The sequence below is a fragment of the Pelophylax lessonae genome (assembly GCF_965119305.1).
Source record: "Pelophylax lessonae genome assembly, chromosome: 3".
Lineage (NCBI taxonomy): Eukaryota > Metazoa > Chordata > Amphibia > Anura > Ranidae > Pelophylax > Pelophylax lessonae.
The window spans coordinates 277,603,397-277,617,757 of NC_138770.1; the positions used below are offsets into that span (position 1 = coordinate 277,603,397).

Genomic DNA, 14,361 nt, shown 5'->3' on the forward strand with positions numbered 1-14,361 from the left:
AGGCTATGATTGAAAGTCTCACTCCAGTTCTGCTCCGAATATGCATGGCCCAATTCCTGTTCCCATGTTATTAGTGCAGGTGAACGTATTGGCTGGGTACAGGAAGTTAGGAGAGAATAAAACTTGGAGATCCCCCCCTCCCCCCTTCTGATTTAGCTCCCCGTGATACAGGCCCCATGCTGATTTATCTATAGAGATTGTCTCAGACGATAAAGAATGAATAAAATGTTTAATTTGATACAGGCATCTTTGTTTATCTCTATAGGGATGTTGGATAGAGCCTTTATCAAGCCATGATTTAGTATTAGATATTCAAAAGTTTGGAGTGGTATATTATAAACCGAGATTGACACACATTTGTTTTGTACTGCTAGGAGGTTCCTTCATGCCCCTATGGAAGCGGATATGGATAGATGGTCCTCCAGAAACAATGGTTTCTTGGTCCCTACTCCCAGTAGTAAAGCCCCAAAGGTCTTGGTCCTAGTTTGTTCCAGGAACATCCATTGTTTTGCCTAGGTTGGAGTAATCCAGACCTTTAACCACTTAAGCCCCGGAAGATTTTACCCCCTTCCTGACCAGGGGGTATTTTGTGATTCGGCACTGCGTGACTTTAACGGACAATTGCGCGGTCGTGCGACGCTGTACCTAAACGAATTTGACGTCCTTTTTTTCCCACAAACAGAGCTTTCTTTTGGTGGTATTTGATCACCTGTGCGATTTTTTGATCACGCGCTATAAACAAAAAAAGAGCGTCAATTTTGCAAAAATAGCAATATTTTTCACATTTTTTTATATGAAATTCCCCCCCCCCCCCCCCCCCCCCCCAAAAAATGTAAAAATCAAAATTTTTTAACATTTTCGGCCAATTTGTTTTATGCTACCTATGTTTGGTAAAAAAAATCGCAAAAAGCGTATTTTGATTAGTTTGCGCAAAAGTTATCGCGTTTACTAACAAAGGGAAAGATTTTTGTCATTTTTGTTGTTGTTTTTTAACGCGTAATGGCGGCGATCTGCGATTTTTTTTTTTTTTTTTTTTTTTTTTGCGGTACTGCGAAATTGCGGCGGACAGATCGGACCCTTGACTGACATTTTTGACACTTTTGGGGTTACCAGTGACATTTCTACAGTAATCAGTGCTATACATATGCACTGTTACTGTAAAAATACACTGGTAGTGAAGGGGTTAACTTTATTTGAGAGGGAGGGGCTGTGTGTGTCCCTAGGGGCGTGCTTTCTACTGTGATTGGCTGTGGCTTGAGCTGTAAGGACACTGATCAACGGATCTACATAGTAGATCCGTGTGATCAGTGTTTTTACACCGAGGAGAATGACAGGTGGCTTGTTTACACAAGCCGCCTGACTTTCTCCCTCTCCCCCGCCGATCGCAGAGTGGCCGGCGGACATCGGGTCTGCCGGTCACACGCGCGGGGGGGTCCGTGACCACGCGGGGGCGCGCGCTCGCTCCCTAGACCCTCACAAGCAAGCGACGTAGCCCTACGTCACTTTGCCTGTGAGGGGCTGACCGCCTAGGTAGATAGTCGTGCGGCGGTCGGCAAGTGGTTAATTGATCTAAAAGTGCTGCATTATTTTAGTTTTTATTTATTGGTACTCCTACTCCCCCTTTAGTTTTATATTTGGAAAGTATCTCAATAGATATCCTTGGCTTGACTCCTTTCCAAATAAAGGTTCTAAGAGCGGTGTCAAGTTTTCTTGAAAAATTGAGTTGGCAAAGAAATTGTTACCGTTCTAAAAAGATAGAGAATTTTACGTAGTATGACCATTTTAAAAGTCGCTATTTGGCCCAGCCAGGATATCTCAAATTTACTAAGTAGAGAGAGAGTGTAATAAACATTTATAGGTGGCTTTGTAAAGCCGATTAGCATTTGCAGTTAATTGGATTCCTAGGTATTGAATTTGGTCTGATTCCCAGTTGCATGGAAATACTTTTTTCAGTTTAGGACGTCTACTGTAGTTAATATTTGGTGCAAGTGCGTGACCTTTGGCTATGTTAATTTTATAATCGAAAATTGCCCCAAAACATTCTATAACCTTATTTACCCCAGACAGGGAAACCTTATCTCCTTTAATGTTAATATCACATCATTGGTAAAAAGGAAGATTTTGTGAGATTTGCCATCAATTTGAATGCCTGAAATGGATGTTGTAGACCTGATGGTTTCCGTAAAGGGTTCCATGATCAGTGAAAAGATAAAGTAAAGAAAGAGGACATCTCTGTCTTGTGCCATTCTGGATTTCAAATGTGTCTGACAGGACCGCAGATGTATAGATTTGTGCGGAAGGTTTGATATATAGTGCTAAGACAGCTGACAGAATAAAGCCTCCGAATTTGAGGAGTGTAACCTGCAGGAAGCCCCAGTAGACCCCGTCAAAGGCTTTTTCTGCATTGAACAATAGGGAGCTTTTGTTTTTCAGCCAAGCAAAGCAGATTTAGAATTTTGCAGGTACCATCTGGGGCTTGCCTTCCCTTAACAAAGCCCACTTGGTCTAGTGCGATCAAATCTGGAGCATTGTCAGCAATCCGGTTGGCAATAACTTTTGCGTAAATTTTAAGGTCTGTATTCAGCAAATAGAAGAGTGCAGGTGGATGTGCTGGGAAGACGATATCGGCGGTCCGCCGCCATTTTGCCGTAGACCGTATGCATGTATGTCCTCAGGTCACGCCGGCCGCCATGTTTTTGGAGTCTCTTCTATGGGGGCGGCCATGTTTTGTGAGCCCAGCTTCCTCGTGGAGGGCTGGGAACGCCGGAAGGCGTACACAGGGGGCGGAGCCACGCCTTCTGCCCGGGAAAAAGCAAACAGCTCCTTCCAGTCTGTGTAAGACAGACGCTGGCTGCAGTTTGTTGGAAACTGCACTGCATCGGTTGGTGAGCCTTGGGGGTCCCTCTCTCTCTCTCTCTGGGATCGAGAAGCAGGTACTCTGAGGGGCGCTATTGCGCTAGGGGGGAGACACACAAAAAAAAAAAAAAAAGTTTTTTGTTTATTGCTGGCAAAAGTGTCCTGTATTAACATGGACCCTGCCACTCATGTATCTCCTCCGGATCCCCTCGAGGGGTCTGCGGGATCCTCCAGCACCCCATTGACAGTTGAATCTTTGTCAGCCATTATGGAAACTTTTGTGTCCCGGGTGGAAGTGGCTTGTCAGGGACAGGGCGCAAGAAAGCGACCCCCGCCTAACCCCTTATTATCTGAGACCTCGGATTCAGACTCTGAGCCTATTTCTGCAGTTGCAGGTACTTCATCTGGTATTGGTGTCTCGGGTCCTGTCTCTTCAGACAGTGAGGAGGATGTTTCGGCATCCGCCATAGCCCGAGAGGAAGCGTTGGTAAACGCACTCATTGTATCTGTTCAAGAGACTTTAAGGTTACAGGGTATTCCATCAGAAATAGCTGAAACTGAGATCCCTTTTGGGACTAAAAAGCGCATCAAAGTGGCAAAGGTTTTTCCATTGCCCAAATGTTTTGGCAATCCAATCGATGAAGAATGGCGTCTGCCAAAACGCACTTTTAATATTTCCAAACGCATTGACAGGCGTTATCCGTTTGAGGAAACCCTTATTAAGAAATGGACAGAACCACCTGTGGTGGATTCACCAATCGCTAGATTGAATAAAGCCACGGTTATTCCTTTAGAAGACGCTCCGTCTTTTAAAGATCCAGTGGATCGCAAGATAGAAGCTATGTCTCGCACCATGTTTTCCTTGATTGGATCAGCTTTCAGGCCAATAATTGCTATTGGTTTGGTTTCGCAGGCTGTAACTGAATGGACCAAGTGGTTACGCCGGGACTTAGATGAAGTCCCTCAGGCGGTATCAGATTTGTTAGAACAAATGATACAGGGGTTACAGTTTGTATGTGATGCGGCGTTAGACGCCACCCCATTAATGGCGCGAGCATCAGTCTCAGCAGTGGTTCTCAGGCGTACACTGTGGCTAAAAGGTTGGATAGCCGACCAAGGTTCCAAAAAAGCATTGGCTAATATCCCCTTTTCAGGAGAATGTCTATTTGGAGCCAACTTAGATGAGATCATTAAGGATCTCACCGGTGGAAAAAGCACCTTTTTACCGCAAAATTTTAAAGGTAGAGGAACTCGTCAAAGACGAGGGCCTTCTTTTTCTGCTCACAAAAGGTTTTTTCGTCCAGCGGGTGAAAAAACTAAGTCCTCCAAGGTTCCTACAGGAGGCGTCAGGGGTCGTTGGTCGGGCAAGCAAAAGCCCGCCCCCTCCAGACCTGAAGATAAACCATCCAAAGCCTGAAGGTGCGCCCCCACCCATAACTGGGGTGGGGGGACGTCTTCGCCGGTTCCCGGATCCATGGCTTTCCAGAATCCCGGACAAATGGGTTTGCGAAGTCATAAAGTCAGGGTACAAGATCGAGTTTCGATCTCTCCCACCGGCGCGATTCTTCCCTTCCAATATCCGACTATCTCCGGATCGTCTAGAAGATCTGCGGAGAGCAGTCACAGATCTACTACAACAAGGAGTGGTAGTCCACGTTCCTTGGACAGAACGGTTTCAAGGGTTTTATTCAAACCTGTTTACAATACCCAGGAAAGAGGGCAAAGTGCGTCCAATTCTGGACTTAAGAGCACTCAATTCTTTCGTCAACATAAGAAGATTCAGAATGGAGTCCATTCGCACGGTAGCAGCCTTCCTGCATCCAGGGGATGTCTTAGCGTCCATAGACATCAAGGACGCCTATCTTCACATTCCCATTTTCGCAGGACATCAGCGTTTTCTACGCTTTTCCGTAGAGGAGAACCACTATCAGTTTGTGGCGTTACCTTTCGGTCTCGCCACGGCTCCGCGGGTCTTCACAAAAGTGTTGGCCCCTATGTTGGCACTTCTGCGCCAAAGAGGTATATCGATTCTAGGTTACCTAGACGATCTTCTGCTTCATGCAGAGTCTCCTCAGACCTTGCTACAAAACATAGAAATTACTATGATTTCTTTACAGGAATTCGGGTGGCTGGTGAACCAGCAAAAGTCTTTTCTGGTTCCCACCCAGAGGCTCGAATATCTGGGTCTAATTCTAGACACAGTCAGGACAAGAGTGTTTCTTCCGGTAGGGAAACTTCGAAAGATTCAATCAGCAGTCCAGTTGTTACTGTCCAACAGCTGGTCTTCCCTTCGGACTTGCATGAGGGTTCTGGGGTTGATGGTGGCTTCATTCGAAGCAGTCCCATTTGCCCAGTCCCATACCCGAATTCTTCAGCAAGAGATTCTCCTCAGATGGAATCGGAATCCGGAATCCCTGGACAATCAGATACGATTGAGCAAACAGACCAGAGAGTCTCTGGTTTGGTGGCTTCGGTCTCCAATGCTCAGCCAGGGAAAGTCATTTCTGCCAATATATTGGATGATAGTGACCACGTATGCCAGTCTATCCGGATGGGGAGGAATTCTCGGTCAATTATCTGCCCAGGGACTTTGGTCCCCGGAAGAATCCAGATTACCGATAAATGTATTGGAACTGAGAGCGATCAGACTTTGTCTGATTCACTGGACCGAGCAGCTCCAGGGCAGCCCGGTTCGGATCCAGTCGGACAATGCCACGGCCGTGGCTTATGTCAATCACCAGGGGGGCACCAAGAGTGTCCGAGCGGCCAAAGAAGTGGCTTGCATTCTTCGCTGGGCGGAACGATTTGTTCCAGCAATCTCTGCGGTGTTCATTCCGGGGATGGAGAATTGGCAGGCAGATTATCTCAGCCGTCAGACCCTGGATCAGGGGGAATGGTCCCTCCATCCAGACGTTTTCCACCAGTTGTGCCTTCGGTGGGGCACCCCGGATGTGGATCTGTTGGCATCACGATTCAACAGGAAAGTTCAGAGATTCGTGGCTCGCTCCCGCGATCCTCTAGCAGAAACCGCAGACGCACTGATCGCCCCGTGGGGGCAATACCAGCTAATATATGCCTTCCCTCCTCTCGCGTTACTGCCAAGACTTCTTCGCAGGGTAGAGGAGGAAGGAATCCCAGTAATCCTGGTAGCTCCGGACTGGCCTCGTCGAGCTTGGTATGCCGACATGGTCAGACTGGTGGCGGACGTCCCGTGGAGACTTCCTCTCAGAGAGGATCTACTGTCTCAGGGACCGATCTTCCATCCTGCTTTACGATCACTGGCTTTAACGGCCTGGCTATTGAGACCCAGGTGCTGAAGGACAAGGGATTGTCAGCTTCAGTTATTCCTACTCTAGTTGAAGCAAGGAAAGCGACTTCCAGAAAGATTTATCATCGCACATGGAAGTCCTACATTGCATGGTGTGAACCTTTGGGGTTCCGTCCTCGGTCTTATTCGATTAGTCGAATATTAGCTTTTCTGCAACAGGGGGTTGAGCAGAAACTGGCCTTGAGTACTATCAAGGGTCAGGTCTCAGCATTAGCCATCTTCTTTCAGAAGCCTTTGGCTACTCATTCCTTGGTGCGGAATTTCATCCAGGGGGTGCGACATCTGGCTCCGCCAGTGCACGCGCCGTTACCCCCCTGGGATCTTAATTTAGTGTTGTCGGTTCTTCAGAAACCTCCCTTTGAAGATATTAGGGAGATTCCTCTACCCACGTTGTCCCAGAAGGTGGCCTTCTTGGTGGCTATTACTTCTGCACGCAGGGTGTCAGAACTGGCCGCATTATCTTGTCGTTCACCATATCTGGTGGTTCATAGAGATAAGGTGGTTCTTCGTCCGAATCCATCCTTCCTACCAAAAGTAGTTTCAGAATTTCATCTGAATGAAGAAATTGTATTACCTTCCCTGTGTCCTAAGCCCAGTCATCCTCGGGAATTTGCTTTGCACTCCTTGGATGTGGTCCGGGCGATCAGGGTATACTTGAAAACGACAGACTCGTTTCGCAAGACGGATTCACTTTTTGTGATCCCAGATGGACCCAAAAAGGGGTTGCCTGCATCTGCCGCGACCATTTCCAGATGGATCAGACAGACGGTAGTGCAGGCTTATTCTATTAAGGGTCGGGAGCCCCCGTTCCCTGTTAAGGCGCACTCCACTCGGGCACTTAGTGCGTCATGGGCCTTTCGCCATCAGGCGTCAGTGGTCCAGGTGTGCAAGGCGGCTACCTGGTCGTCGGTGCATACCTTCTCTAAACATTATAAAGTTGATGTAATGGCATCGTCTGATGCCTCATTTGGCCGCAAGGTTTTGCAGGCCGCAATTTGAGGAGACCAGTGGTCTACCTCGAGGGTTTTTTCCGTTGGAAAATTTTTCTTTAGTCTCATTCTTTGTTTATAATGAGCCTTTAAAACTTCTAGTTTGGCACCGGTTGGGCCTACTAGATTGGATTTGATTTAGTCAATCCCACCCCTCATTTGTGGCACTGCTTCTGGATGTCCCAGCTCTTGAGAATCAAGAAGACTACGTCTGTCAATGAGCGATAGAGAAAAATGGATTTTTGTAAGAACTTACCGTAAAATCCTTTTCTCTTAAGCTCATTGACAGACGTAGTACCCGCCCCTCTATCATTGAGTTGGGTTGGGTTAATTTCTCTGTACTGCTTTAAACAGAACTGATTCCCTGTAGCAGAGAGAGGGAGGATATACCCTCAGGGACTGCCCCCTAGGGTGGAGCCAGAACATTTTGTCATTCTGCCTAGTCCTACTCCTGCGGAGACAACATAACCCAGCTCTTGAGAATCAAGAAGACTACGTCTGTCAATGAGCTTAAGAGAAAAGGATTTTACGGTAAGTTCTTACAAAAATCCATTTTTAAGGTATTCAGAAAATACTTGTGTATGTCTAATATCCATACAATTGCATAGATTACATTCTTAAGTGTATTAAAAAAAACGTGGTTGCTTTCAGATTTGCTCTTTGGTTATAGTAGTATGTGTATCCCTATCCCTCATTTATTAGTGGCCTATAATGTAATGTACTATCTTCCAATTAACATATTGTCAATACGGTCCTGAGCTGGCTAATGAAGCAGAGGAGTGGAGAGCTTTCTCAACATCCTCTCGGACATAAACTTCACTACTTAAGGAGTGCAAATTAGTTTAAAGTGTTATTAAAGCCTTGTGGGTTTTTTTTTTTGTTTTTTTTTGTTTAAATTAAAATAACAATCATGTCTATACTTGCCTGTTCTGTGTAATGGTTTTGCACAGAGCAGCGCTGATCCTCCTCTTCTGTGGTTCCCCGCCACTGCTTTCCATGGGGGAACACGTGCGTGCTCGCTCCCAAGTCCTGCTGCTCTGTCCATTGACACAGACAGCAGGACTCGGCCCTGCTTCCTGTGTTAAAGCTTTTAAATGACCGCAGTGGGAGCCAAATTCAGAGAGTAGTGGTTAATGATTCTTACGCTGAATGATTTAGGGTTGCTAGTGGTGTACCCCAAGGTTTAGTGTTGGGACCCTTATTTGTTTAATATGTTTTTTTAATATTTTAGTGTCTGGGATTAAAAGTGTAATTTCAGTCTTTGCAGATGACACCAACCTATGCAGTGGAATAATGTTCTTACAGGATGTCTCAAACTTACAAGCCGAGCTCAATGCGCTGTTTAATTGAGCAACTATGTGGCTGATGAGGTTTAATGTTGATAAATGTAAAGTTATATAAGTAAAGGGATTTCTATGCGCTATCGTGAATCTGGAATCTGTATGTATAGCAGCTGCTTACATATAGCAAATGCATCCCCTCGTTTAAAATAAAATATATAGATCAAAATGATGCAACGATTTGCTAAATAGTAATTCAAAATGAATGTGCAAGGGGAATACCAATAGAAGTGTACTAGTGCTTATCAAATCATCAAACAAATGTATAACTTATTTCACTTTCGGTCTTTGGAGGTTACAGCTCCTGATTCTTCTTAACCATTGGGTTACCCCCACATCCTGGGGGTTGGTGACTAGGGCAGGGATGTCCTCTGGGCTCCCTGTGGCAGTTGTTGAGCTGAGGGAGCGGATGGTTTAACATCCGCGACACGCGCCTCACGCAGTCAGATCTGGCCGAAAATTTAGGCCTCGGCTTTGCGGCCTACTCATTGGAAATTTTGTGAGGCAGCCCATGTGAGGGTGGCTGTGACCACTGCCTCTCGTTTGGGCATTTGCCTTCCCCCCCCTGCTGCCCCTGGGGGGTTGGCTCCACAAAAGCAAGAAGCCCCTTAGTAGATGTGGGCAATTCTCCTCGGCTCATAAGAGGCTCTCATGGTCTCAAGACAAGGGATCAAAAGGCAGGGCCTTCACCAGAGGTTCCAAGCCATGAGCGGGCTCTTTCAGACCTGGTTTCCGGATCCATGGACCGCCCTGGTACAGGACAAGTGGGTCCACAAAGTTATTCGGTCAGGCTACAAGGTCTTATCCTCCGGAAAGTTTCTTCCCTTCCAACCTGCACTTAATTTGGGGGCAGTGCAAGACTTGTTACTTCAAGGGTGATTGTTTCGTTTCCGACTTTGGAAAGTTTTCAGGGGTTTTTACTCAAACCTTTCTACAGTCCCCAGGAAAGAAAGGCAAGGTACATCCGATTCTGGACCTCAAGGAGCTAAACTACTTTGTACGAGTACAGAAGTTCTATATGGAGTCAATTAATGCGGTAGTGGCTTCCCTACCTCAGGGGGATTTCTTCTCGCTTCTATTGACCTAAAGGATGCCTACCTGCACATTCTAATATGTGGCGGGCACCAGCGCTTCTCACGTTTTGCTGTGGACGGTTAGTATTATCAGTTTGTGGCGTTGACCTTGGTCTCGCCTCCGCTCCTCGGGTCTTCATGAGATTGTTGGCCCCGGCGCTGGCATTGTTTGAGTCAGCGGGGGATCGTGGCACTGGGGTACCTGGACAATCCTCTTCTGTGAGCGGAGTCTCTGACTGCTCTAATAGCCAACTGGAGATTGCTCTGTGAACTCTGAGGGAGTTTGGTTGGATTCTAAACCTTTAGGAGTCTGCTTTTGGTTCTGTCCACAAAAACTGGACTATCTGGGTTTGACTTGGAACTCGGCCGGAGTGTTTCTTCCTCTGGAAAAACCTCCAGAGTACTGGAAGCAATTCAGCTTCTGTTCAGACGGTTATCCCTCCGGGCTTGCATGCGGGTGCTGGGCCTGATTGTGTTCACCCTCGAGGCGGTCTGTTTACACAGTTCCACACAAGATCTCTGCTAAAGAGATTCTGGTAAATTGGGACAGGATCCATGGTCTCTAGAGGTGGCTTTGTTCGACAGGAAAAAGTCCTTTCTTCCATTGTACTGGACGGTTGTCACCATGGATACCAGCCTGTCCAGGTGGGAAGGTATCAGCACAGACGTGCTCAGGGGGTCCGGACTCTGGCAGAGTCCAGACTGCTGATTCATGTACTGGAACTCCGAGCGATTAGACTTTGTCTGGCTCATTGGACAATTCGTCTTCAGGGGTTTTCAGTACAAATTCATTCGGACAGTGCCACGGCCTTGGTCTATATCAATCACCAAGAGGGCACAAGAAGTGTCCTGGTGGCTCAGTAAGTAGCTGGCATTCTAAGGTGGGCTGACGGATTTAGTTCCAGCCTCTTAAACTTTTGCCTCCACTCCTGTGCAGTATCCAGGCAGAAGGTATTCCGGTCATTCTAGTGGCTCCAGACTGGCATCACTGGTCTTGGTACACCCATTTGGTATGGCTGGTCACTGATGCTCCTTGGGGACTTCCTCTCAAGGAGGATCTTCTGTCCCGAGGACCAATCTTCCATCCAAAGTCACTAGCTTTGAGTGCTTGGCTGTTTAACACCAGGTGCTGAAGGATGGAGGTTTGGCTGAGTCGGTGATTCCTACGCTGTTCAAAGCAAGGAAATCTACTTCTAGGAAGTTCTACTATCGTACGTGGAAGATGTACATTGCATGGTGTAGGTCTCTCAGGGTTTATCCTGGCTCCTTCTTAGTAGATTGGATCTTAACCTTCCTTCAACGGGGAGTTGAACATAGATTGGCCTTGAGTATAATCAAGGGCCAGATATCTGTTTTTGGTGGTCTTTTTCCAATGACCTTTGGCCACACGATCCCTGGTGCGTACCTTTTCTTCAGGGTGTCCAACATTTGGTTCCTTCAGTGCGGGCTCCGTTGCCGCCCTGGAATCTTAATGTGGTACTTTCAGCTATACAGAAGCCTCCCTTTGAAAATATTCCTGCCTCTCTACCCCAGGAGGTGGCCTTCGTTGGTGGCTGTCACCTCTGTGTGCAGGTTGTCGGAACTGGTGGCGTTATCCTGTCGTTCACTTTATGGTGATTCCCAAGAATGAGGTGCATTCCTTCCTAAGGTGGTCTGACTGTCATTTTTTTTTCTTTTTTGTCGTTTTTAAATGAAGACATTGTGTGGCCTCCCCTGTGTCCCAGGCCTAAACATCCAAAGGAAATTGTTTTGCATGCCTTGGATGTGGTTTGGGCAGTTAGGGTGTACCTGACAGCTACGGAGTCTTTTAGGAAGTCAGACTCTCTACTTGTGCTCACGAGCGGACCTTACAAAGGGTTGTCTGCTTCTTTTGCGACCACTTCCAGATGTATCAGATGATTGTTCAGGCCTATTGCATCAAGGGTCAGTTTCCTCCTTTCCCTGTCAAGGAGCACGTTACTAGAGCGCTTAGTGTCTCCTGGGCTTTGTCATCCAGCGTCAGGGACACAGGTTTGCAAGGTGGCCACCTGGTCGATGGTGCACTTTTACAGTTTTTTGTAAAGTAGATGTGTTGGCATCTGCGGATGCTTCTTTTGGTCACAAGGTTTTGCTGGCTGCAGTTTAGAGGACCTGGTCCTCTTTGAGGGTGTATTTTTTTTTTCAGGTGAGCTCCTGTTGTTTATGGTTGTGCTCTGTTACCTGGTTGGCTATGGTTAGCCTTGAGAATATTTTTTCTGCTGTTTTCCCACCCCTCATGTTTGACACTGCTTTGGGATATCCCAATGGTTAAGAGGAATCAGGAGCTGTGTCCATCAATGAACGAAAGAGAAAATGAGATTTTTGATTTACCGTAAAATCCATTTCTCTGATGGTCATTGACAGACACAGCACCCACCCCTCTGTGGAGTTGGCTTTCTTCGGACACTGCTTGTAACAAAACTGAGTACCTATAGCTGAGAGTGGGTGTATTCCCCCTGGGACTGCCCATAAGCCTAGGCCAAGCTTTTTCCTGCCTAGTGTCCCACTCCTGTAGGGGGCAGTATAACCCAATGGTTAAAAAGAATCAGGAACTGTGTCCGTCAATGAACATCCGAGAAATGGATTTTACGGTAAGTTAAAAATCCCATTTTCTTATCAACAAAATTTCATATAATACTTATTACTCCAAATATTGTACATATATATCAAAACAAGTGAATACAAACAAGACAGTGCACCGGTAATAGTGTCAAAGTTCATGCAAACAATTTTATTAAATGCACCCTTTTATATGAATGATCAAAGTGATGAAATGTTCCAAAAGGAAAAATCTAAACCGATACGAGTCCCAAAATATTCTGTGCTCTTCACTTCGTGCAAACCAAACACAAAACTCTTTCAAATAGTGACTTTTCTTTTTCTCATTTTGAAGCAATGTATTTTGCTTTTTATACCCCGTTATTCTAGCTCTCCACCACATGCAGTAATTGTGTGGGTGGCAGCTCACCTCGAAGGTAGTTCTACACTTTCAAATAGATCACTCAAGCCTGTCAGCACAACTCTCCTCAGTGCTGTCAGCAATAATGATACCTCCGTGTGTGGCCTCTTCGGATGTTACTTAACACTTTTACTCCCACGTATCAGCATAATAAATGGATAAGAAAATCTCCCATCGTGTTAAACCGTATATGTTAAAAAAGAAACATCAATCCTATTTACTTTAAGGGTCGCGTGCTCAAAGCACTCCCGGTCCGGCTGAGACACGGAGGCTAACGACACCAAAAACTCCGAGATTTTTTAAGCACCAGTGCACTTCTATTGGTATTTACCGTGAGCATTGATTTTGAATTACACATTTAGCAAAGCGCTGCATCATTTTGATTTATAAATGTAAAGTTATGCACTTGAGGGCTAAGAATATGCAGGCATCTTGCATACTAGTATTTGACAATTGCCTTATATATCGCTAGCTCTCTTTAGCTGGCAAGTATTACACTGAAGAACTAAAGAACGGCACATGCCCATGCTCCAGAAACCAATAGAGCAAAATACCTTACACTATAATTTAAATAGTGGGAGGCAAACGTGTATATAGTGTGTATATACCTATAGGATGGGGTACGTAAATAATGGATAAGAGTCCCCCAAAATGTTTTTTTTCTCTTCTTCTTTTCTCATTATGTATAAAGAAGAAATTCACAGTAATAAATAAACAAAAATCACGGAGTACCCTAAGCACTTAGGAGTAATAAATAAACAAATGGTATGCAGCTACTTAACCGCTTGCCGACCGCCGCAAGTAGATATACTGCGGCGGTCAGCCCCTCACAGGCAAAGTGATGTGTATATATACGTCACTAGCCTGTGAGGCTCTGGGGAGCGAGCGCGTGCCGCCGGCGGCGCGGTCACGGACCCCCAGCGCGTGTGACCGGCGGACCCGATGTCCGCCGCTCACTCTGCGATCGTCGGAGATGGAGAAAGGCAAGCAGCTTGTGTAAACAAGCTGCCTGTCATTCTCCCCTGTGTAGAAACACTGATCATACGGTTCTACTATGTAGAACCGTTGATCAGTGTAACTACAGCTCAACAGACAGCCAATCAGTTAGAATCACGCCCCTAGGGACACACACAGCCCCTCCCTCTCAAATAAAGTTAACCCCTTCACTGCCAGTGTATTTTTTCAGTAACAGTGCATATATATATATATATATATAGCACTGATTACTGTAGAAATGTCACTGGTAACCCCAAAAGTGTCAAAAATGTCAGTCAAGGGTCCGATCTGTCCGCCCCAATGTCGCAGTACCGCAAAAAAAATCGCAGATTGCCGCCATTATGCGTTAAAAAAAAAAACAACAGAAATGACAAAAATCTTTCCCTTTGTTAGTAAACACAATAACTTTTGCGCAAACCAATCAAAATACGCTTTTTGCGATTTTTTTTTTTTTTTTTTTTTTTTTTACCAAACATATGTAGCATAAAACAAATTGGCCGAAAATGTTAAAAAAATTGGATTTTTACTTTTTTTTTGGGGGGGGGGGGGGGGGATTGCATATAAAAAAATGTGAAAAATATTGTTATTTTTGCAAAATTGACGCTCTTTTTTTGTTTATAGCGCGTGATCAAAAAATCGCACAGGTGATCAAATACCACCAAAAGAAAGCTCTGTTTGTGGGGAAAAAAAGGACGTCAAATTCGCTTAGGTACAGCGTCGCACGACCGCGCAATTGTCCGTTAAAGTCACGCAGTGCCGAATCGCAAAATACCCCCCTGGTCTTTTAGCAGCCAAATCCTCC

At 45.8% G+C, this 14,361-nt stretch overlaps 1 protein-coding gene across 1 annotated transcript in view; it reads left to right on the plus strand.

Moving 5' to 3' along the window:
* Nucleotides 1-14,361, plus strand: part of PIK3CA (phosphatidylinositol-4,5-bisphosphate 3-kinase catalytic subunit alpha) — a 318,657-nt gene that overhangs the window by 231,816 nt on the left and 72,480 nt on the right. The window lies entirely within an intron of this gene.